The following is a 26,380-nucleotide window of genomic DNA, read 5'->3' as shown; positions in this document are numbered from 1 at the left end:
CTTGATCAGCAGGCAACAGAAAGTGAACTGCTTCATTGGGCACAGCATGAGCATGTATGAGACCTCAAAGACCACCTCCACAGTGACATACTTCCTCCAATGAGACCACACCTCCTAATACCTCAACCCACTTTGGGGGCCATTTTCTTCCAAACCACTATGAGAGGCTAAAGTCAGTTCTTCTTATCTGTAGCTATTGTCATTGAATGGTCACTAGTATGAGAGGAAAGAAGTTCACTCCTGGGGCTGTCAGCTGAGAGGTCATCTGAGCAAGTTATGTAACCTTAATCAATCTAGGCTTTAATACCCAAATGTGGCCTTTCCAGTGTGAAAGTTTCAAAATAGTAAAATATCTTAGATGATTATTGATTGGGCCAAAAGCAAACAAAGCATTAAATAAGATAAGAGCTGCTTTTCTTCTTACAGAATAGCATGGAAAACCTTAATGACTTCACTACTATCTCGTTATTTAGTTTACAAACAGGGAAGGGAATTAAGCACTAAATCTGGAAATGCTGCATGTCCTCTCCTGCACAGTGATTGGACATTTAGCTCTTTATCAAACTAATCAGAAGGCATCTTAGGCAGACACACAACTTTACAGTGTAAACAAATAACCTGCAACACAAGTATGTCTACTGTTTATTTAAAGCTTTTAAATTTCTTCATATAACATAATCTTGATAAGGGATATCTTTAAAGTAAACACACGCAACATGGGGGTTAGAAAACAGGTGCTGGAATAGAACACAAGGCATTATTTTTAGCATATTATAGTAAATTTCTCACAAGATTTTAAATGAGAAAATGTATAAAAATAAATGATAAAAGAAACAAAAATTATTTTAGCAAGCTTAACACATTTGGCGTTATTAGTATAAAATACAAAGATGAACATGCTTAATGGTCATATTTATTAATGTATATAAGAATATGTAAATGTTTTAATAAATAATGATAACTTGGTTCTTTTTATTTATTTATTATTGATTTACTTTAAATAACAAGGTTGCTTAAGTTCAGAGGTTTCATGCATTGAAATATAGTATAATGAGGACTTCTATATAGGAACAGACTTTTGCTGATTGTGTCTGGAGCTCTAATACTACTTGATGCTCAGAGTTCTAGTCAGATCCAATAGCTGCTGGAATAACTCATCTCCTTGAAGTATTGTAACAAGTAAATTTTGCTTTAGTCACCAGCCAGGTTTATGGTTTGTGGTTTGTGGTCACCATCCTGGCCACATGGCCCTAATAACATATCCTTAAAATTTTTCCATACTCTGTGAGGTATTCCTCTTAAAGACTTCAATAGAGAGATAGATAGACAGAATAGACTTATGACAAATGCATATATATTTGTAGATATATGTGACCCATTCAAAAGTGTAACCACTTTCCCTGACCTATAACCCAATCTAGGTAGTGAATAGCCTATCATGTTGACACATTCTGACCAAAATCCCAGGAAAGATTATACAGTGTGTGTGTGTGTGTGTGTGTGTGTGTGTGTGTGTGTGTGGCAAAAGACATAAGGGCCATGGTAAAACTATATTCAACAAATACTTATTGAATATTTTATTTTCCAATTTACTTTAATTGATATATTATATTAACTGAGATTATATATATATGTATATATTATATACATATATATATGGTATATATTACGGGTAGAGTATAATATTTTATTGACTAAATACATTTTCATAATGCCAGAATCAGTTTAGACATATCAGTCTCTTCCTAATATATCATTTCTTTTTGCTATAGCTTAAAAAATGTTTGTTCTAGCTTTGAAAATGTATACTGCACTATAGCTACCTGGAGTAACATTTACTTCTTACCAGCATACAAGAAGTTCTTGCTCCCATCTAAGTGTAACTTAGTACTCACTCATTAACTTTCTCTATTTCCCTTTTCTTATGTTCACTGGACAAGCACCATTCTGTTCTCAAGCTTTCGAAGATAGATCCTCAAATACGTGAGACCATGCAGTGCTTTTCTATCTACACTTGCATATTTGACTTAAAGGAGTGTTTATGGTCCCCTTGATGTAATTTCCTTTATGGTTTTATTCTTGTATTGTAATATATACATAACACATAAATACATAAAGTATTTGCTGTTTTCATTTAACAGTTAGTGGGAACTCGGATTGCTTCCACTTCTCAGATACTGTGAGTGGTACTATAGTGAAGATGAGATAACATGTATTTCTTTTACATAACTGTGAGTTTGTGTTTTCAAAGCCTTAAAATAAAATGAAACTATTTTGAAATTAAATAAGACATCTTCATAAAATTAGAAACTGTTTGTGGGCAATCTGATGACTATTGCTTGCAAAATATTCAACCACTGACTGGTCACTGTTCTCTTTTGTTTGCTTATGTGTCTGTTTCAATCAGTAATGTTCTTGTCCTAGTAAGTATTACTTTTGTTTTCATTTGCAATAGAACTGAAATTCATTTTTAAAATACCACTTTTACTAAAATATGCCTATATTTATGAGTCTGATAACTTTAGTGCTTTAGAGTTTAGAATTGCCAACAACTTTCGAATTTTGCATGTGGCATTGAAATACCATATACATGAGTTATGGCAAAGCTATATGTTATTTTCATATTTATTTAGGTGCATTTGTTATAACACTTATTTTAATATTCCTCACTATGCATGAATATTACACATACCTAGCAGAGACTGGAGAAAGAAGTTTGAGGAGGGAAGCATGTGTCGAGGTTACATTTTCAATATGCTAGATAAGTGATTCCTTTGATATAAGATGCCATCGAGCAGCACAGTTTTGATAAGTTACTCCAACAAGTAACTGTCACTCAGAATTAACAAGGAAGACCTCCTATGGAAAGAGTGGGGAGGTGGACTCTCATTTTAATTGGTCAAAAACAGTTTAACAGCAGGAATAATGCCACTTGCTCTATATTAGAATCATTGAACCCTTTGGTAAATTTAGCTTATTCAGTGAAAACTAACTTGTCAAATTACATCTTATAAATGAAAGTATTCCCCAAGATTTGTCTTTTAACAAATTGTTCCTGACATTTTATGACAGTCACTGTCCAACAATCACAAGGGAGAATCTTACAGGCTAAAATTTTGTTATTACAATATTTTGAGGAGTATTTGATGGAAGAAAAACAAGTTAAGTCAAAATTCAAAGATGAAAACCTTTGTTTTTCTGGAGTTTGAAATTTAAATCCTGTAGAGGACTGGATTTTCAAGTGAAGATTGATTTCCTTCTGCACCCTTACTAACTCAACTTAGTCACCTATCGAGTAAAACTGGGTTTCTTGCCCACCCTGATCATGCACGTTATGACATTTACAATGAGTGTGTCGAGGACGGTGATTTTCCAACAGTTCTTTTATTATTCAGGATTATTTTAGATGTCCTAGGATTCAGTGTTTTCACAAGAAGGTGAAAATTGTTCTTTCAAGATCTCTAAGAATTATGTTGTAATTTTGATGAGTATTTCATTGAATATGTATATTGCTTTTGGTAGTATGGCCATTTATACTATATAAATCTTGTTCATCCATGAGGACTGAAGACTTTGCCATCTGCTAGTATCTTCTTAATGTTTTGAAGATTTTATTATAAAAGTCTCTCACTTGCTTGGTTACAGTAAGAGGAGGGTGTCACGTACACAAGAGGATATTAAACTGGGAGGAAGCATTGTTAGCAGAGAGGTTTCGGGAGAGAAAAGAGAATGAGAGAGGGCATGAGAATAGGAAAAGAGACAAAATTTACTATTAAAGTGTATGAACTTGTCAAACAATGTTTTTAAAAGGGGGAAAACAAACTAGCCACTTCACACACACCTTGGGGTATAGTACAACAATGCTGCTGCTCTAAATTTCAGGAAAATAACATGAAATTTAGAGCCAAATGACTACCAGACAAAAGTTGTAAAAGACAATGTGTTGAAAAATGACCGATTCTATGACTTTCAAGCTTTCAGTTGCTTAAAACTCAGCAGACAGATAAATGCAACTGTGTTGCTCTGGCCATAGCTATCTCCCAAGAAAAAGCCCTAAACCAATTAAGGTTCTTATTCCCAGGCCCTTTAACTTGGCACTAAGCTCTATGAAATTCAGATGGGAACTTTTGACTCCTTAACATCTAACATAGACACATCACATGGTCCTCTGCAGTGTTATTTTGAAACGTGCCACAGACTGGCTCCATTGCAAGAAGAAAGAATGTATTCTACTTCTGAGCTGAGAACACTGGATGCAGATATTGAAGTGTGCACCATCTTGGAGGAGAGTCTGATTGTTGATTCATTTTCCAATATGAGAAAATTAAAGCTGTTATTTAATTTGACTACAATAGACACTAAAACCATACAGTTTGAGTCCAGAGTCCAGACATTTAACAAAACGTATTTGTTATCTTTGAAACATTATAACAGAATAAGAGTTAATTTCTGTTCAAAAATAATGAAAACTTTTTTCTGATATGGAATTATGACAGATGTCGTAATAAATAATTATTTAAAATATATTCATTTATTTGTCTATGAAATTGTACTATGGAAACTGAAATTTATTTGTAGTCACTCCAATATCTATCATTTCAATCACCATGTATTCAGTTGCTCATAATCAACTCTAGTCTAATAATATTAAGTAGAAATTTTCAAAAAAATATTAGTTTCTAATTGAACACTGCATTAGCTAGCATCATGAAATCTCAAGCCATGTCATTCTGCTAGTTCAGAATGTGTATGATATCTTTGTCCACTGTGGCCATGCTATATACAACTCATACCCATTAGTGACTTAGTAATTAGCAGTGATCAGGCTGATGGTATTTTGGTGTTTATTTTCAAGTAACCTTAATTTTATTTCTTCTCAGACACGTAGATGATGGATGCTAGCAACTCCAGTACTTCAATGGGAAACAGTAATGTGTGAAAAATAAGTCTTCAAAAAAAAAAGAAAAGAAGTCTTAAGGCATAGTTACTTAAATGTATTGCAAAACTATATTTCTTGAATTGTAGAATAGCAAACAATGAACAAAACTTTACAAATCATGCTCTTCACTGTCAAGTTCAGAAAGAAGGACTACATTGTGTAGTAAATATAGAACAAGAACATCATGTGTTGACCATGAATTGCCACCTTTTGTTTTTGGGTAGCTATTGTAAATCTTGAAATGTATTCTCTGAGATTAGGAAGATATTTAATTTAGGTCTAGAGCCTATGAAATTGAAAAGAAAATGGTTTATCATTTTTAAATCATACCATGATATATATAATGTGCATCAAGGAACTGTAGATAACGTTATAGTTTCCTTTAATTTATACAAATGTTATCGGTTTGGTTAAGGTAAATTTTTCCTGGATTAGAAGAGCAAAACAAATCAAATTTAGACCATCCATTCTCATGATTTCTAAAATAATTCTCTTTTACAAAATTCTACAACTCCCTGTATCAATGGACTACAATGGCCTCAGTCTGAGGATTTCAGTAAATCTTCAATATGCCCATTGATATTCCTCTATTTCAATCCTTTTTTTTTTTTTTAAAGAGAATGTCTCATATACTCCAGAATGAGATAAATTTCTGTGTGTAATCTAGACTGAGCTTGCACTCTTAAACATACTGCTTCTGCTTCCTGAATGTCGGTTAAAGATGGAGAACACCCTGCCTGATGGATATGCAATTTTTAAGGCATCACTTTGTAACACTATAGGATTTCTTACCAAATAAATGTCAGGAAAGACCTACTCATTTTTTGCTTGGTTTTTGAATTTTGATTGATTGGTAACATTTAAAACTATTTAGCTATCATAATAAAGTAATTTATGTTAAAATATGTGAAATAAAATTTAGCATAGCTGCTCTGTCCCCTCCCTCCCATTCAATGTGTTAATGAGCTTGGGAAACACTTATATAGCTATTTCGAAAATTCCTAAAGAATAGTATATATTATAGGTGCCCCAGTGTGGTGGTAATCTAATTGTACTGAATTATTATTTTGATTGTATGTTAATAAATAAAGTTGTCCGGGGGTCAGAGCTAGTAGAGCCATAGCAAGAGTGTGGCGGTGGTGGCACACGCCTTTAATCCCATAGATATCTGTGTGTTCAGGGTCAGAGCTATTAGAGCCATAGCAAGAGTGTGGCAGTGGTGGCACACGCCTTTAATCCCATAAGATCTCTGTGTGTTCAGGTATACAGTCAACATTGGAGACATATGCCTTTAAGACCTAGGGGGCTGTACATTCAGACAGTGACGAGGCAGTCATGTGTTTGGGTTTACAACCAATGAGAAGGCAGAACAACATACTATAAAAAAACGAACCGACAGGAAGTAGGTCTTTTTTCGCGAAGCTGGGACAGCAGGAGGAAGGGTGAGATTTTAGCTCTGAGCTCTGACTTCTCGGCTCTCTCTTTTATATTGTTTCTGTGTTTCTTATTTAATAAGACGGTTGGTTACATCTACACCCCAGTGTGCTATAGAATATCAAAACTAATTTGTTTGACCTAACTTTACTTTTCTATTTACTAGTTAAGTCTCAATATTCTGTTTCCTTCTTTGCCTTTCTAGTCTTCAGTGCTCACATTCTGCTGTCTTCTATGATATGTCTTTTTCTTTCTTTACATAGTATATATCAAGTTGACACATGTTCTCTAATTTTATCTGATTGGTTGTATATGGCAGAGGCCCTTCCTTTTATATAGATGAATAATAACCTAATATATATATATATATATATATATATATATATATATATATATATAATTATTTCCTTCTTCTTCCAATGAAGGATACCTAGGATGATACCACATAGTGGCTTTTGTAAATAGTGCTATGCTGTATTTTTTTATCTTAACTATAATCCAATAGTTACTAGGAAATACTATATCCTTATATTTTACCTCTATTCTTGAACCATTTTTATCACCTCTTGTTACTAAATGTTGGTTTAAAATAATCAACTTGATTTTTATCTTGAAAATGCATATTATTTCTTTAAGCTTTTTAAATTAGTAAAAGTAACAAAGGCCAAACATAGATGACAAGCATCACATACTCTCAATATTAAATAAATCTACAAATTTTGATATACTAGGAATAGAGAGTAGAATGATGGGTGTACTAGAAGTTTGGGGAGCACTGAGGGAAAAGGAGGCAGGAGAAAAGTCCAAAGAAGAAGAAAGAAGTTACAGTAATCCAGGAAAAAATATTTCTGGCATGAATATTACAGTAGAATGATTATAGGTAACCAAGACATACTGTGTTATAATAACAGAAGATTTAATATTTCTATTCTAAAGAAATAATCAATCTCTCCAGAGATTGGTATGTATAACCTGGCTTAGACATTTTATTATGTACATGTATGAAATTTCACATAATAGCCATTCTGTTTGTTTACTTTCTGTGTATGTATAAATAAATTAAGGGTTTAAATATAAAATAATTATGTACCAGGGAATATAGTTAAGGTGCTTTTTTTTTCTTGTAAATGGATGAAATCTGGGCTTCCATCACACAAAGATATAAATAAAGTGCACTTTCAGTTAGTTTTTATTTTGAAACAAAGTTGAACACGCTGGCTTCAGAGTGACTCTATAGTTTAGGCTTCCCTTCAACTCATGTTTTACTTGCCTTATTCTTTGAATGCTGGAATTAAAAACTTGGGCCACCTTAAACTTCCTGGTAAAGACACTTTAATCAGCTGTTTCAGAAGCCAATCTCCTTTGCCCAGTCTACTGTGTAGCTAGAGTTTTCCTGCCTTGCCCACAGTCAGGACAAATCTTTGTCACCTGCCAGTCCCACAGCCTCTCAGACCCAACCAAGTAAACACAGAGACTTATATTGCTTACAAACTGTATGGCTGTGGCAGGCTTCTTGCTAACTGTTCTTATAGCTTAAATTAACCCATTTCCATAAATCGATACCTTGCCACATGGCTTGTGACTTACCAGCATCTTTACATGCTGCTTGTCCTGGCGGTGGCTGGCAGTGACTCCTTCTGCCTTCCTGTTCTTTCTTTTCTCCTCTCTGTTAGTCCCACCTATACTTCCTACCTAGCCACTGGCCAATCAGTGTTTTATTTACTGACCAATCAGAGCAACACATTTGCCATACAGAACATCCCACAGCACTACTGTGGTTTTTCAAGGCACTTGTTATCTATTCAAAACACTTAGATGTTTAGTCACATTAGAATTGAGTTGACACCAGAGTAAGCACCTCTGCCCTGGCTTTCAGTTCATTTCAGCTTTAGTACTTGACTTCTACACTATCTCAATATCCTGCAATCCACTTTTGGTATATTTAATTTAAGTTGAAATAATGGCATTAAGGTGGTAGAGTATATAACTATTTGGAATATTATAATAGATAAGCACTGTATCTATTATATTATTTTAAAATCCTAATGATTAAGCCAAGACACATAATCTGAAAATTCAGAGACTATAGTATTCATTCTAGATATTATTGCCTTTATTTTTTATCGTCAACACATTGAAAAGAAAAGGTTCAGATTGCTTTCTAAAGCAATTGAGAGATATCTTCTTTAGCATATATCTACATATTATAACTACTTATCATTATATTCACAGTGAAGATGTCACATCTCACCAAAGAAACTGCATTTATTTTTTATTATTTATTTACTCCTTTTGCAATAGAGAGTACAAGAGAAATCTACATGGGTCAAATGCAGAAAACAAATGACCTAGCTTACAATGATACAGCTACAAACAATGTAATCTCTATAGTCAGGCTCAGGCAACACCAGAAGACCAGGACATCATGTTTGAGGTAGTTCTTTATTTACATGATAAGGATACCACATTCATGTAACCTCACCAGTATTTTGTGTAAACAAGATCTGCTTGTTTATGTTTAAATGATGACACTAGTCAACTACCAATGAGCATGGGGGAAATTCCCAAGGCTCCAACATCAGATGAACAGCTACAGGCAATTAAGGACTGCACAAAGGAGTAAAACCATATTCTCTAGAATGAACTTTTTATAGGCTAGCAGATCCAAAATGGTGAGCTCTAAATATATTTCCATAATAACAACAGTAAATGAACTCAGTGGTATTGTTACACACACACACACACACACACACACACACACACACACACACACACACAGAGAGAGAGAGAGAGAGAGATAGATTGGTAAAATTATTATGGCCACTCCACGCAGTTAAAAGAAAGATTTATTTAGTGGGTAACTTACAATAAAGGGAAAGGTAGGTTGTGGGGTCTGGGGAAGGTGTATCAAAGTCATTAAAGTCCAGTGGTGTTCTCTAGAGCTCTGCTCAATCAACCTCCACCATCTAGGGTCCAGGAACAGAGAGCGCGCTGGCCCATCCAGATCTTGGGTCTCCAGGCGCCTCCCCTGGCCTCGCCTTGTAGGCATGACAGTTGCTGAAGCGTCAGTGGGGGTTGGAACTTCCAGATCAAAGCTGGAATGGCTACCCACTACACACATGTGCATATATGTAATGATAATAATAAAGAAGAAGATGCCATGAATTCAAAAGGGAGTTGGTGGAACATGGGAGGAATTGTAGGGGTAAGAGGAGTGGAAATGGTGTAAGACACTACTAAGGTATGAAAATAAAAAACACACACAAAAAAGAATTGTTCATATCTTCTCATAGATATGAACATTTTCCATCATATAACTGGGATGCTTCAGGGCCAGGAAGAGCCAGGGAAATGTCTTCTGTGCCACACATTGAAGCACTCTGGGGACAAGCCAAGCTGGAACAATGGAGAAGAGTTCAGTAAGCACAGGCGTTACAGACTGAACAATGTTTCTGTGTCTCTTACCTCGGCTCGAAAGCAAAAAGGAATGAGAAAATTCAAAACAGCAGATATGGGGAAGAAAGATTGGAAAAGCATGTAACATTGAATATTCAGGTTTACAAAATACTACCCTATTTTTTAACTATTTCAAATAAACTAATTACTTACTTGGTATTAAAATGAGGTTAAACTATCATTATCTTCCCCTATTTAACAAATAACAGGGAAAATGGATCTTTTATCTTCTGTTTCATTCATGTTTTGTTAAGATTTCTACATGGAGAAATCAATGTCTCATAGAAGAAAAATTTGCCCTTAAATATTCATTTGGGCAGATATGATATAGCCAGTAATTTAATTTTTCAATTCTGTAATAAAATGGTAGAGATTCATAAAACCTAAATCCATCCTTTTTTTTCCCTTACAGCCTTGACAATGTCATATCTATGTAATTATCTTTACAGGTAGACTCACCATCACAGTGTGGAAACAGTTCAGTTAACTTACAACCTTCTAAAACAGAAAGTTATTTTTTTAATTGAGAAACACTGCATTAATTTTAAAAATAAGCATAGAAAAAAAGAAATGTCATTACTGACACTAAAAATACTATGGCTAAATATCAAACTAAACTCTAGAAAACAGATTTACTGATTGAGAGTATTAGTTCAAAAATCCTTTCAGAATAGGTATCATTGGGTGAAAAGGAGAAGGTTAGACACAGGATGTTAGGTAGACAGAACTTAATACAAGGGCCCTGAAGATCTAAAAAGGTGCAGGCCACAGAGAGAATCAGCCACAGGTTGGAATAATAGTGAGCTTTCCCAATCCTGTCCCTGTCTGGGATCTAACAATATTTTCTGTTCTTTGAGTTAGATAATTCTGTTATCGGGCATACTTTTCCATCTTGTATTGAATAATTTTATTCCAGGAAATGTAGCTACTTATTCTGGGACACAGTTTAAATTGTATTTTCTAAATAGTACTATAAGCATACCAAAACTGTATATATTCCAGCCTGTCAGGCTCCTTACTGAGTCTCCTTCAATGTACTTTGGCAAAACTACCACAATATCTAACTTTGATGACTTTTCTATTATTCAGGCCAAAGTATTGGACTCATACTTTGTTTACATTTTTTAGAAAGACAGAGTTGACATATAGTCATATTTTATATTTTTCAGTCTATTTTATTATGTATTTCATTGAAACACACTTTGTATAATGTATAAAACATCCATTAAGAAAAATTCACTATCATACACTCTGGTCACAGTATTATACAATGTTATGTTTCAGACATGAAAAATTACCACAACAAAGGAGTTCAAGGGTGACATTGCTTGACCAGGCTTGACCAGACTGTATCACATATGAGCAAACAAACATGGGTATTAATATGTTAAAAACACTGATCTCAAGCAACAGCTAATAAATTCACTTTAGGGCACATTTAATCCTATAGATTGATGATATTCCTTATTTATGTATGAATACATAGAAGTCTCTCCACCCAAGACTGTATTCTCCATTGTATCAAATTCCCATAGAAATATATAATTCCACATTAATTTCCATGGTGCTTGGTGTTGTAGAATAAGAAACATGACACATAGATATCTTGTGAATTCACTCCTAATTTGAGAACTACCTTCTACCTCAGTGTTTGCTTGATGTAACAAGAGCAAGTCAAGTAGACCAATTTATTGGGCTTTTCCAAACAAGCTGGGAGAATTTCTATCACAGGAAAGGGCAACTGCTATAGATGTAACCAACCGTCTTATTAAATAAGAAACACAGAAACAATGCAAAAGAGAAAGCCGAGAGGTCAGAGCTCAGAGCTGAAATCTCACCCTTCCGCCTGCGGTGTCCCAGCTTCCCGAATCAGGGCTCTATTTCCTGTCTGTTAGTCTATTTAAAGAGACAGAACAAGCCACAGCTATCTCACCTCACCAGTTCCTCAGCTGGTCCTGTTTCCTCAGACTGGAAGCTTCTGTGTCCTCATCCCAATAGCTCTCAGCTGAACTGTGTTGCTCCAAAGCCTGAAAGCTTAACCAGCCAAATGCTTCTAGTTTCTGGTCCTCATGCCTTATATATCTTTTTGCTTTCTACCACCACTCCCTGGGATTAAAGGCTGGCTTTCTGGGATTAAAGGCATGTGCCACCACCGCCACACTCTTGCTATGGCTCTAATAGCTCTGACCCCCGGGCAACTTTATTTATTAACATACAATCAAAATCACATTTCAGTATAATTAGATTACCACCACAAACTGCCCCAGCTGATTTTTCCCATTAAGAGCCTCATTGTTTTTAATTTCACAACATATTTTGGAAGATATATTATCTTGTTTCATTTTGTTTGGCTTGGTTTGGTCCTAGAACTTACTGTGTAGGCCAGGCTAGCCTCAAACTCACAGAAATCTGACTGCCTTTGCTGTGATTAAAGACATGTGCCTCTATGACTGGGTATGATACACCATTTATGAGTCTCGGTATTTCATTTTTCTACATCATATATTTAACTAAATTATTAAGTGATGTTCCAATGAAAGAAACACTAATATTATCTAACATTAATGAATGATCATATATTCATGAAATATTGCAAAGAATAGACAAGAGGCAATGTATTTACTGTGGCTCTTTTATGAGGGAATAAAATACTTTTTTTTATTTTAATGAAACATTTTGTAATGGGTAGCCATTCCAGCTTTGATCTGGAAGTTCCAAACCCCATTGAGGCTTCTAGCACATTACCTATTAGTAACTGATCAATCTCATCACTACCTTGTGCTAGAGGTCCTGGCAGACCTGTATGGGATCTGATATGTGATGTATATCATGTTCCCTTTTTCTGATGATTTCCTGCAATTGTATGAATAATGAAGTTAATTCTGTATTATCAGGAATAAATTCAGCAGTTTCAATATGTAAAACAACTCTCTTTGCATATTGAGAGTCTGTGACTATATTGAGGGGTTCTGTGAAGTCCATCAGTACCATAAGAATGGCATACAGTTCTGCCTTTTGTACAGAGCTGTATGGATTTTGTACCACTTTACTTAAGTCTCCTGTTTTATTACCTGCTTTCCCTGATTTATTTGCATCAGTATAGAATGTGAGGACTCCAGAATAATGTGAGGAAGGACCCATTCAGTCTACTTTATGAATTCTATTCTCTTGCTTTTGGGATAGTGGTTGTTAATCTCTCCCAAAAAGTTACTGCAGGCTCTCTGCCAGTATTCATTATCTTTCCATAGTGATGGAATTTCCTCATTAGTTAAAGGTACTACAATTTCTCCTGGGTCCACTCCTCTCAACTGGCGAAGTTTTAATTTACCTTTTTGAATCCAATCAGAGATCTTTTCTATATAAGTCTTTAATTTGTTATTTGTTTTACGTGGTAGGAATGTCCATTCCCATATAATTTCTTCCCTCTGCATCAAAATACCTGTGGGGGAATGTCTGGAGGCGAATATGACAAGAATTCATTTAAGTTCTTGATCCACATGATCCACATGTGCTTCTCAAATTGTCTTTTCTACTAGAGCCAATTCCTTCTCAGCTTTGGCTGATAATTCTCTTAGACTATTTAATTCTTTGTCCCCTTCTAGAGTATTAGCCAAATTTTGTAGTCCATCTTTGGATATTCCTATGATACCCAGTAAGTTGGAAATGCTTCTTAATAACTTGTGAAAATCATTAAGAGTTTTCAATCAATCTCTCCTTAGTTGTACCTTTTGGAGTCTAATTTTTTATAGCTCTATCTTATATCCTAAGTAATTAATAGAATCTCCTCTTTGTATTTTTTCAGGAGCAATTTGCAGTCCCTAGTGAAGAAAAACTTTTTTTACTTCTTCAAACATGCTTTCTAATGTATCTAATTTTGGATCAGCTAAAAGGATATCATCCATATAGTGATACATTATGGATTGTGGAAACTTTACATGAATTATCTGCAAGGGTTTTTGCACAAAGTATTGCCACATGGTAGGGCTGTTTAACATTCCCTGTGGGAGGACCTTCCATTGATATATCTTGACTAGCTGAGAATTGTTATAATTAGGTACTGTGAAGGCAAATTTTTCTCTATCATTTTCTTATAAGGGTATGGTAAAGAAACAGTCTTTTAAGTCAATAACTATTATAGGCCATTCTTTGGGTATCAGAGATGGCAAGGGAATCCCAGCCTATAGGGAGCCCTTTGGTTGAATTACTTTATTAATAGCTCTCAGATCTGTCAGCATTCTCCAATTACCAGACTTTTTTTTAAAAATAACAAATACAGGAGAATTCCAAAGGCTGGTAGATTCTTCAATGTGTTGAGCACTTAACTGCTCTTGAACCAATTGTTCTAAAGTTTGTAGCTTCTCTTTTGTCAAAGCCCATTGTCCAACCCAGACAGGTTTATTAGTTAGCCATTTTAAAGGTAAGGCATTTGGTACTTCTGAGAGTTCAGCAGCAGTTGTGCTCTGTTTGTATACAGCCTCAATGGTTGGTGACTGTTTTTTATAGCATATTATGATATTATTCCTAGAAATATGTATTGGTCTGTATTCCTTTTCTGAGAATGTAGGAATTTTAATCTGGGTATTCCACTGTTGTAACAGATCTTGGCCCCAAAGATTTACTGCTACATTTGCTACATATGGCTTCAGCCTTCCTCTCTGTCCTTCTGGCCCTATGCATTCAACCCATCTAGAACTCTGTTTTATCTGAGATAGGGTGCCAATCCCTAAAAGTTGGACATCTACCTCTTGAAGAGGCCAATTTAGATGCCATGATTTTGGTGTAATTATAGTCACATCTGCACCTATGCCTACCAGGCCCTCCAGAACCAGGCCATTAATTTGAATTCTAAGCTTTGGTCTTTGTTCATTTATGGAAGTCTGCCAAAATATTTGTTTTATTGTGTTCTTTGTAAACTGTGATCTATCTATCAAAGCTGTTTTATCATCCATTGCAGTATCGGTTTTTACATCAGGCATTGGTTTATTCAGTTGCCTGGAGAGGAATTTCTTCCACAGTGGCTGGGAATGTTTGTACTATGTTTGATTTGGGGGCCTGCAAGAGGCCCCCTGAGGCGTTTCCTGCCAGTAAAAGGTTGCCTCATATATCTATTTTTGATCTGCACTCACTGGTCCAATGTTGGCCTTTGCCACGTCTTCTACATAATCCAGGAGGTAGTTGGGGTCTCCCATTTAGGCTATTCCTAAAAGGAGTATTACTTCTAGGAATACCCCATGTACAGTTTTTACTTATATGACCTGGTGTACCACATTTAAAACATTTGATATTACAGGGCCTTCTTTCACCTCTGAGATTTGTCTCTCCTATCCAAGACTCATTACTGTAGTTAAGAGACTCAACACCATTAGCATATTGTATTAATTTTTCCAAAGGAGCTGATCTGATCTTTAATGGTGTAAGTATTCTTCTGCATTCTGCATTAGTATTGTTGAACATCAAGGACTCAGTTAATACTTTTCTTAATTCTTTATCTGACACAGCTCTTGTTATAGCTGTGTTCAGCCTTTGTAAAAAATCAGTGAAGGGTTCATACAGTCCAAGAAATATCTTTGTGTATACCTCAGTTGGTTTTCCAGGTTCTGGAAATTTTCCCAAGCATTTAGAGCTGCTGTACGGCATAGGGATATTGTATGCTCATCATAAGTGGCTCGTACATTCCTGTCAGTGAAACATCCCTCACCAAGTTTTTGATCTTGTGAGATCACAAAACCTCTGATTTTACCTTGTTGTTCTAAATTTTTTTGCCTCTTCTCTCAACCAGCTTTTCCACTCTAACTCCTGGCTATATTCTAGAACAGCTGAAATTAAGTGATGCCAGTCATCTGGAATGATTCTAGGTGAGGTAGGCCATGAATTTAACATCTGTTTTATGTATGTGGAGTGTATCCCATACATATCTACTGCTTTCTTTATATTTTTAAAGTCTCTTGTTGAAATTGGCTGTAATGTATATGTATTATATGGCTTGGGGTGTGTGTCATCTGCTGGCTTTTCATGGATGATAACAGGATAAGCCATTGTATGAGAGCCATCTGGAGATGTTACAACCTGTATGGTTTTGTCCTTCTGCATATTAGGTCCCTTGTCATGTTTATTAAGAATTTCCCCCAGGGCTTGCAAATGAGCACCTAGAGTCTGTTCTAGGGAGTAAACAGGGATTCTCTTGCAAGGGATTCCAGATTTCTCAAGGAATCATGGAAGTTTTTATGTTCTTCTGAAACACATGATTCCATGGACCTTATCTTATCAATTAATGATAATTTTTCTTCCTTATATAGTGTCTGAGTAGCCACAACTTCACTCTGGAGAGTTAGTGTTCTATTAATTAAATATTCATATTTATTATCCATAAAATCAATTTTGGGTACAAGCCTGTTTTGTAAATCCTGATTAGCAGATTCCAGAGAGAGAATCTTTTTCTGTAAGCCTTCATTGCTATCTTTTAAAGCCTGTATCAGTCCCAATAATGACTCATCTTTGTTCTTATTATTAAACAAGTGTTTGAACACTGTGTGAATTATTATGATGAATGCCAAAATGGTACAGGCCAGATATGCCTGAGTAAGGTCGTATGTTTCCAGGAAAATGTCATTCATCATACAGGCAAAAAGGTTTTTTAAATTCTTGTGAGGTAATGTTGTCGGCCATATTACAAGAATTACTGAAAATTTGTTAGTCAATTTTAAGGTATAAAATTATCAAGTACTTTTACTTGAAATAAGACACTGCTTTGCATATCTTACCTTGCCGTGGTTCTGGTGGGTATAGTAGCACTTTTCAGCTGGAAGGAGGCATTGGTATAATGCCAATGCAGGTCCTGTTGTATGCCTTGGCTGGCAGCAGAGTGAGCAGAGGCAGTAGGCAGTTTTTCCGGTGACCCCCTGGAGCTTCAGGGCGAGGAGACTTCCAGGCCACTCTAAGCCCCTCTCTGCCTCTACAGACAATAGGTGCCCTGTCTCTTTTAAGTAGGTGAAACTGTGGAAGCCTCAGGCTAGGGCAGGAAGCCAGCACTCAGGGAAGAGAGGAAACACCCCACTCACAGTGATTTCACTGGTCTGGGGCTAAACTTGCAGTGGAACTGGATTAGCTCCTTTTCAGGAATGGAACTGGGTAGGTTTCTCCTGGTTTTATGGAACTCTGCAGGCGGTAACCTGCAGCTTCAAGCACCTGCCAGCTGGGGAGGAAGCTGAGGGCGGGAGCCACCCAGGCCTTTGCAATTTGCCTCATGTGAGCGCCAGATATTGGTTAAATTGTTAAGGCCACTCCACATAGTTAAAAGGGAGATTTATTTAGTGGCCTAACTTACAAATGAAGGGATAGGTAGGTTGCAGGGTCTGGGAAAGACACATCGCAGTCCAGCAGTGTGTTCTCTGGAGAACTCAGCTCGGTCTACCTCCAGCGTCCACAGTCCAGGAAAACAAGAGAGGGCAGCTCAGGATCTCAGGTCTTCAGGGCCCTCTCTTGGCCGCGGCCTTGCAGGTGTGACAGTTACCAAAGCCTCAATGGGGGTGGAACTTCCAGATCAAAGCTGGAATGGCTACCCACTATAACATTTTCAACTTACAAAATTAGAAAGATGTTGAGAAGGACCAATATTATATAACATATAACCATTGCTAACAGGTCCTAAAAGAAAATACTGTGAGGAACAAAGACAAGAAAAGGAAAAAATGTTAGAAAGTGAATGTCTATTTATATGAAATACAGCAAACTTTGGGGTTACAGATAGAAAATAGAGATATTGTATGGAATATGGGTTTAACACTCTGACATATTAAGAAAATGATACAATTAAAACTATTTTAGTTATTCATTACTTTTTCCTTTGAGACAAAATTTTACTATGTAACCCAGACTATCTTCAAGATTGAAGTATTCCTGCCTTACCCTCCAGAGTGCTGGGATAATAGTCAGATGCCATCATACCTGGCTTATTCACTTCTTTAGTTAAAATGAAAAGAATATCCAGATACATTTGAAAATAAAGGGTGATAATAACTGAGGATAATATATAATTTTAATGCAATTGTTAAGAAACTTATCACTATGTTGAGCTTATTAAAATTTATAACATATATTAAATTATACTTCAAAATATTTCTTTAAAATCATATATATTAGAGTAAAATTAAAATACTTAGTTATTAATATATTAAATATACCTCTAATAGTAAGTATACTTTGTTCAAAATTATATACTTAATTTATTAGGTTAATGTAACAAAATATCTTATCCTTGGTATATTTGGGCAGGATTTTTTACATAAATATTTTTTAAAAATTAGTATTTGGTAGATTTCAAAATTATCTGGTTAGTAACTTTCAAACCATTGGAAGTACTTTTCAAACTATTAGGTAGTCTCAGGTGACTACAGTAGTTGATGGCAACACATTTTATTAAGTTTTTTTTTCTGAATTTTGGGAGAGGTATAGATAGTGTGCACCTTTACATCAGTCATGATACAGGCATAACCATACAGTAAACATGATATAGACCACACTACCTCAGGGCCTGTTGGAGTGATAAACTAGTCCCCTGGGACTACTGACACATTGTCTGTCACTGTGAACCTGCTTTCTTGAGAATTTAAAATAAATGCAGTCACATAGTATGTGAATTTACAAGACTGACTTCATTCACTTGCATGACAACTTTGAGATTCATTAAAGTAGAAGAACCATTGAGTTGTTTCTAGGGTTTGTAATTAAAAATTAAGCATCTATTTACTAAAGCATTTTGTTTGAAAATGCACTTTGCTTTCTCAATGCAAATACATAGAAGAGTGATCACTGGGCCATATGTGTATCTATGTTTACGAGGGACTGAATTCTTTTCATAGCAGTCATACTGCTCTTCTAAGATGTTTGATGCTTAGCTTGTGTCTTCTCTTCCATAAAGGTATACCAACAGCAACATTTCACTCATTGTGGAAAAATCTACCAACTCAACAAGAGATAAATGTAAAATATTTAAGACTCAAAGATAGAGGCAGGGGCATAAATAGAGAAATGAAGCAACATACAGCTGCTATTACCAACTCTTGCTGTGAGTGTCCGTAAGAGTGCCACACATCCCTTTATTAGAGAAAGGGTAAGCAAAGCATTTTAACATCCATATTTTCAGTATAAATATCAACAATCATAGATGTTAGGAAAGTTGGCAAGCATCCCAAGCTAAACACTAAGTGACACAGAGTCCAGAAAGTACTTCTATAAAGAGAAGGAATTCTCACCATCATGGTTGTCAACTTCCAGAGCACAGTTGTGCATCATTTAGAGAAGACAGCTGTTACTTAAACTCATACTTATCTGAGAATTAAAACAAAGCAAAACTGCTCCATTACTGGAACCTCACAGAAATTCCACCTTTTGGCAGGGAAGCTTTCAATGTTAGAGCATCAACCTGACCTAGCAGAAAACTAAGATCTCAGTACACAGCTGTGCTTACAAATAGGAATTACAACTGTTTCAACAAAATAAGTATGGTTATGTCTCAATCAGAAGCTAAAAGACCAGGAGACAAGTCCTCTGGAAAAAGGACAGGGAGCCAGCTGCATGCAGATTTGCATCGACAGCAGAAATGAGAGTGAACCCCATGCAGTGAGTGCTGTTGTACTCTTGTGCCACATCTGTGCAAAGGCTGTGCTCAAGACTGGGTGTTCATTGCAGAGGGCACATTGTAGCTCCTCAGTCAATAGGCTTTAGTCAGGCTGTGGAGCAATACCATTGCTGGCCTTGGGGCTGATGTTTCAGGATGCCAAGGCTACAGGCAGCAGATTGGACGTCAGTATTGCCCAAGGAAGCATACCTTATCTTATTGACGTTCACATCTAGTTGCCAGTGTGACTGCACAGGGGGCACTGTGTCTCCTGCCACATGCAATATACCTTCCTGTGACATCAAAATTTTCTTAATTTTATGCAGTGTGTGAACACAGTGGGTTTCTGCAATTCTGCCTTATCTTCCTCTCTTCTCACAAATGAAAAAATGTAACCAATATTCAGCTAAAGTCAGCAGTGCATATCAAACTGCCAAGCATTAGTCCTTCTGCAAGAACAAAATATTAGTACATGTGGGATCATATTAATATATGTGTTATGTTATTGTGTTCCCCAAAATATTGTGTACCTTAATAAACTTATCTGGGGTCAGAGAACAAAAAAGCCAGTAGATACTTAAGATAGGCAGTGATAGCACACACCTTTAATCCTAGCATTCCAGAGACAGAAATCCACGTGTTCATGGATAAAGCCAAGCATGGTGACTCATGCCTTTAATCTCAGAAAGCGAGCCTTTAATCCCAGGGAATGGTGGTAGAAAGCAGAAAGGTATATAAGGCGTGAGGACCAGAAACTAGAAGCATTTGGCCTGGTTAAGAATTTGGCCTGGTTAAGCATTCAGGTTTTTGAGCAGCAATTCAGCTGAGACCCATGAAGACTCAGAAGCTTCCAGTCTGAGAAAACAAGACCAGTTGAGGATCCGGTGAGGTGAGCTGGCTGTGGCTTGTTCTGGGTCTCAGATCTTCCAGTGTTCACCCCAATAACTGGCCTCAGGTTTGATTTTATTAATAAGAACTTTTAAGATTCCTGCTACATATTATATATTATATATTAATATATGCATCATATATGTAATATATGTACACACACACACACACACACACACACACACATATATGCCAACTGATGCTTCAGATATTGTCTAAGGGTTTCTATTGCTATGAAGAAACACCATGACTATAAAGTAAGTTGGGAAGAAAACTGTTTATTTGGCTTACATTTCCATATTGTTGTCCATTATTGAAAGAAGTCAGGATAGGAACTGAAACACAGAAGGATCCTGGAGGCCGAAGCTGATGCTGAAGTCGTGGAGGAGTGTTGCTTACTGACTTGCTTCCCATGGTTTACTTAGCCTGCTTTCTTATAAAGGCAAGACCACCACTCCAGAAATGGCGCCATCCACAAAGGCATGGGCCCTCATCCATTGATTGCTAAATGAGAAAATGCCTAACAGCTGAATCTCATGGAGACATTTCCACAATGGAGGCTTCTTTCTCTCTCATGACTCTAGCTTGTGTCAAGTTAAAGCTCTCACAAATCTATGAAAAGATTTCATATTTATCATACATTAAATACAGGGAAACTACACTTAAAATCAAAATAACCTCCTTTAAAAAGTAACTATATTTGTAGGGAGGAAAGGGAATGACTAAATGTTGTAATTAAAATAATCTCAAAATTCAACAAACAAAACAGTCTGTCTGGAAACAAGTGGAAGTGTTGCAACTCTGAGAGGGTTTTGGGGGAAGGAGTTTTCAAAGGTGAAGATTAGTAGGACTTCAAGCCCTAAGCTTGGAGGGAGCTCAGGGTTTGGTAGGATTTGGTAGTTTTGTTTTTGTTTTGTTTTTTTTTTTTAAGCCAAAAATTGATGGGTTTTCAAATCCTGAAGTGAGCTTGGACTTTTTATCATACACCCTCCCCTGTAGCAAGAATCTTAGAAGGTCTTATTAATAAAATCAAACCTGAGGCCAGTTATTGGGGTGAATGCTGGTAGATCAGAGGCAGAACAAGCCACAGCCAGCTCACCTCACTGGATCTTCAGCTGATCCTGTTTCCTCAGACTGGAGGCCTCTGAGTCCTCATCCAGAATGTGTCTCAGCTGAACTGCTGCTCAAAAGCCTGAAGCTTAACCAGCTAAAAGCTTCTAGTTTCTGGTGCTCATGCCTTACATACCTTTCTGCTTTCTACCACCACTCCCTGGGATTAAAGGCTTGCTTTTTGAGATTAAAGGCATGAGTCACCATGCTTGGCTGTGTCCTTGAACAGATGGATTTCTGCCTCTGGAATGCTAGGATTAAAGGTGTGTGCTACCACTGCCTAACCTTTATGTTTAATATTGTGGCCGTTCTGTCTCTGACCCCAGATAAGTTTATTAGGGTTTACAATATTTTGGGGAACACAATACTACCACACCCCCCCTATTTTGTTTATGAACAATTAAGGATTGGGAAAGGGGTAGCATTATCATAAGATGTAGATGAATTTCTAAATGGTCTTATTAAATAAAAACACAGACCCTAATATATAGGGAAAGCCACCAGTCAGCCTTACCTTACCAACTCTGAGGCTTCGAAATGCAAGCTACTTCCTATCTTACTCACACCTATATTGCTTTCCTGTTCTACCCTCTCATTGGCTATCATAGCCCAACTACCTCCCTTTCTTGTCACTGTCTGTCTTTACAGACCTCCAGGTCTCTATGGTTTGTACTAGGATTAAAGGCATGTTGCTGTGGGATGTTCTGTATGGCAAATGTATTGCTCTGATTGGTCAATAAATAAAACACTGATTGGCCTGTGGCTAGGCAGGAAGTATAGGTGGGACTAACAGAGAGGAGAAAAGAAAGAACAGGAAGGCAGGAGTCACTGCCAGCCACCACCAGGACAAGCAGCATGTAAAGATTCTGGTAAGTCACAAGCCATGTGGCAAGGTATCGATTTATGGAAATGGATTAATTTAAGCTATAAGAACAGTTAGCAAGAAGCCTGCCACGGCCATACAGTTTGTAAGCAATATAAGTCTCTGTGTTTACTTGGTTGGGTCTGAGTGGCTGTGGGATTGGTGGGTGACAAAGATTTGTCCTGACTGTGGGCAAGGCAGGAAAACTCTAGCTACAGCATGTGTCACCATGCTTGATTCTGTTCCCTAGTGTGGCCTTGAACACACAGATACCCTGTCTGATAAGTGATCGGATTAAGGGTATGTGTTGCCTGACTTTTTGTTTACTTGAAATGGCTGGCCTTTTCCCCTGATCTTCAGGCAAGCTTTATTAAAACACAAATAAAATATCACCACATTTCAGTACAAGTAAAATATCACCACAATAAGATTATATTCTGCTGATTTGGGGTGCTGAAGTTCTTGGGGGAAAACTTGCCCTTCACTGTCAGGGTATAATCAGTGGTTATAGACTTCTGGTTCCATAATCAATGGCTGATAATTCTGTAATAGCATCTGATTAGAAAATTTTTACATCTGCTATTGAAGAAATCTAGAAAAGAAATATATATAAGATTGTTAGCATTAAGAAAAGAACTAGAGCCGGGCGTGGTGGCGCACGCCTTTAATCCCAGCACTCGGGAGGCAGAGCCAGGTGGATCTCTGTGAGTTCGAGGCCAGCCTGGGCTACCAAGTGAGCTCCAGGAAAGGCGCAAAGCTACACAGAGAAACCCTGTCTCGAAAAAACCAAAAAAAAAAAAAAAAGAAAAGAACTAGAAGGGGGATTAAGAATGACAGTATCCAATTCCATATTGGACTGTCAATGATCTACTGGCCAGCAGCACCAAGGTGTTTCTTATATTTTTGGAGATATGTCTGGAGTTTTCAAATCTTATCTTGTAATATACCTTACTGGTTGACATAAAAGCAACATTCCTCCATGAGGAAGACATCTTTCTCTGCTTAAGTAAATCTAATCCTCTGCAATTTTGTACCATTATGGTGGCCAGCTTATCTAATGGCATACCTAATGATATAATTTGTTTTTCAGATGAGACCTTCAAAACAGCATGACATTGAGTCTATGGAATGGTTATTATTGAATAATCTTATTCAGGTCTCCATTATAAGTGTGGCATAAAGAAATTTTTAAAATGTCCTTGTAGAGAGGAAAAGGGCACTAGAAAGCTGAAGATTGTACTTAAGTCATTTTTAGGGTAAAAACTGTTCATGTTAAAGAGACTAGCACCATTAAATAGACTTATCTCCCTCTGCACTGAAACAATAGTTCAGCTAAAGCTCCGAGTTGCATAAGGAGAGCCTAAAAGGTTGCTGCTTTTATAAAGCAAATACCTAGGGAAGTATTTCACCAGCTTCAACTTCAGCTGCTGCAACCATATTTCAAGAAGGCCATGCTTCATCCAAGGATAGAAATAGAACCTGGCAGTGTTGTCCACTTGGTACTCATTTTATTCACAAGGAAATTGCAAGGTCAAGGAGTCTGTGGTGGTACCTGTAAAGAGGCCCTTGGAGACCACTGGATAAAGCTTTAAAGGCAAAATATTGACTGCAGTTTAGATCCCAAGACATTGGAGATGCTATAGCCATGACATATTTGTCAAGGGAAGCTACACACAGGGAATGGAACCCAGGCAAGAGAAAAATGCAGGCTGCAAGCCTCAGAGTAGGAGAGGTAAAGCCACCAAAGGATTTGGAAGCAGCTGATATTGGACACAGCGCTATAGAACCTGGTGTCAGCCCAGTTTGGTTTCAGTTTTACTTTCGTTTAGTCTTTCTTCACTATACCCCTATGATTCTGTTTTGAAATGGGAATGTATTTTCTGTGTCATTGTATGTCAGAAGAATGTAATGTGAACTTTGTTTAATAGGGGTTCACAGATAAAAGATTGTCCTGTGTCTCAGAAGAATCTTTGGACTTTTGAACAGTATTGAGACTGCAAATACTACAGGGACTTTTGAGTTTGGACTAAATGCGTTTTGAATCATGGTTATGAATCTATGAGTACCTGTATTGGAATGCAGTGATTTTAATGAGAACTGCCCCTTATAGGCCCATGTAGTTGAATATATGGATCCCTGTTGGTGGTGCTGTTGGGAAGGCTATGGAACTATTAAGAGGTGGAAGCTTGTGCAAGGAAGTATGTTGTTAGGGATAAGTTTTAAGGGTTTACAATGTCCCTAAATTTCATATGTCTTTGATCCTCTATGTTGATACCAATTGCTATCAACCAGATGTTTCAGCTGCTTCCACGCTTTCCAATGGCCATTCATCCTCCACTGTGGTGGACTGTATCCCTTCTGGAACTATGGACTAAAATAAATCCTTTCTTCCTTAACTTATTTGTGTTGAGGTATATTCTCACAGAAAGAGAAAAGTAATTAACCTGAAGCCCTGGTAAAAATATGATGATATAACTGTATAACTGAAGTCTAAAAATAAATTTAGCTATCAAAGTCATTTATTATACTATAATATCCACCGATAAAGTTTCTAAGTATATATAAAATTTTAAATAAATCATGGCACATGCTAGAGTTCAAGATATGACTCAAAATTGTGTCCCTTGGCAAATTGAATAGGTTAAGCTGAATATTTTGAGAAACTTAAATATTTCATAACCTTTTCCTGAAATCAACCATAAGACCTTCACATGTTAGCTGTCTTCCTCTACCTGGAGGGAAAAAAGAATTCTTAACTACAAAGATGGAGAGACATGGAAAAATGTATGAAAAAATAGGTCCTGCTGTGTTATAGAATATTATTTTAAAATGTGTTACATTTGTTTATGCTGTGGAATATAGTAGAATATTTAAAGTGTGTAACTTTTGTTAATGTTGCATTTTTTAACTCTGTGAATCTGTGTTACTGTGCCTGTGTAAAACACTTGATGGTCCAATAAAGAATTGGCCAATAGCAAGGCAAGAGAAAGGACAGGTGATTCTGGCAGGCAGAGAGAATCAATAGAAGGAGAAATTTGGGAAGAGAGGAAGAAAAAAGCGAGAGAACCAGGAGAGGAGGACTTCTGGGGCCAGCCTTCTAGCCACACAGCCAGCCAAAGAGTAAGAGAGAAAAATATACACAAATAGAAAAAGGTAAAAGACCAAAGGCAAAAAGTAGATTAGCTAATTACAGTTAAGAAAAGCTGGCTAGCAACAAGCAAAGCTAAGGTTGGCATTTATAAGGAAGAATAAGCCTCCGTGTGTGTGATTTTTTGAGGGAGCTGGATGGCAGGACCCCAGGAGCCAAAAAATTAAAAACAAACAACACTGCTGACTTCATTGCATTATTTAACTATTAGGCAATATTTATCTTTTTTTAAATTGCATTCACGAAAACTACCCCTTCTTCTTTGAGTTTACTTTAAAAAGCCCTCAGATTTAGCTGTTGCTGTGGGTCTTCTTTCCTTATTGACTTTGTCTTTCATATTTGGTGGTACTTATAGATCACACTAACAGATTTTGCATTATTACTGTCTTGATAGTTTGTCTTTGTTTATATATTGCTCAATAATAAATCGTTAGTGGGTAATTGGAAATAATTTTTTTTTCTTGACAGCTGATTCAAAGGAATTGAAATTACCCTGAAGAGTTGGCCTTGCAATAATATACAAGCACCTACATTGAGGATAGTAATTGACATTTGTGTTTTAAAGCAGGTGTTGATGAGTTCATAATGATAACTGTGATTGGTGAATTAATGAGAGAAAATGGGAACAATGCTTTTTCTTGCAGTGTTTTAATTTCATGTGATTAAATAGGTGAAAGTATTTGTAAGACTTCAAAGGCTCTTTCCTAATTGATACAGCAGAGTGGACAAGCATCAGCTTGAAGTCCTTTGAGGTAAACTTTCCATAATTACTAACATGAAAGCATCATCTGTAAAGTGAGAATTTTGAACGTGTGTAAGGCATTTTGTACTTGGAAGAGACTATCCAAATCTCAATGATACTTATTTATTTTAATGTTCCTGTTAACTCATAGCTAAGCCAAGATATACAGATAATCATACCTAAAG

This window comes from Peromyscus maniculatus, chromosome 16 (assembly GCF_049852395.1).
Source record: "Peromyscus maniculatus bairdii isolate BWxNUB_F1_BW_parent chromosome 16, HU_Pman_BW_mat_3.1, whole genome shotgun sequence".
NCBI lineage: Eukaryota > Metazoa > Chordata > Mammalia > Rodentia > Cricetidae > Peromyscus > Peromyscus maniculatus.
Note: the sequence above shows the minus strand (reverse complement) of the source record.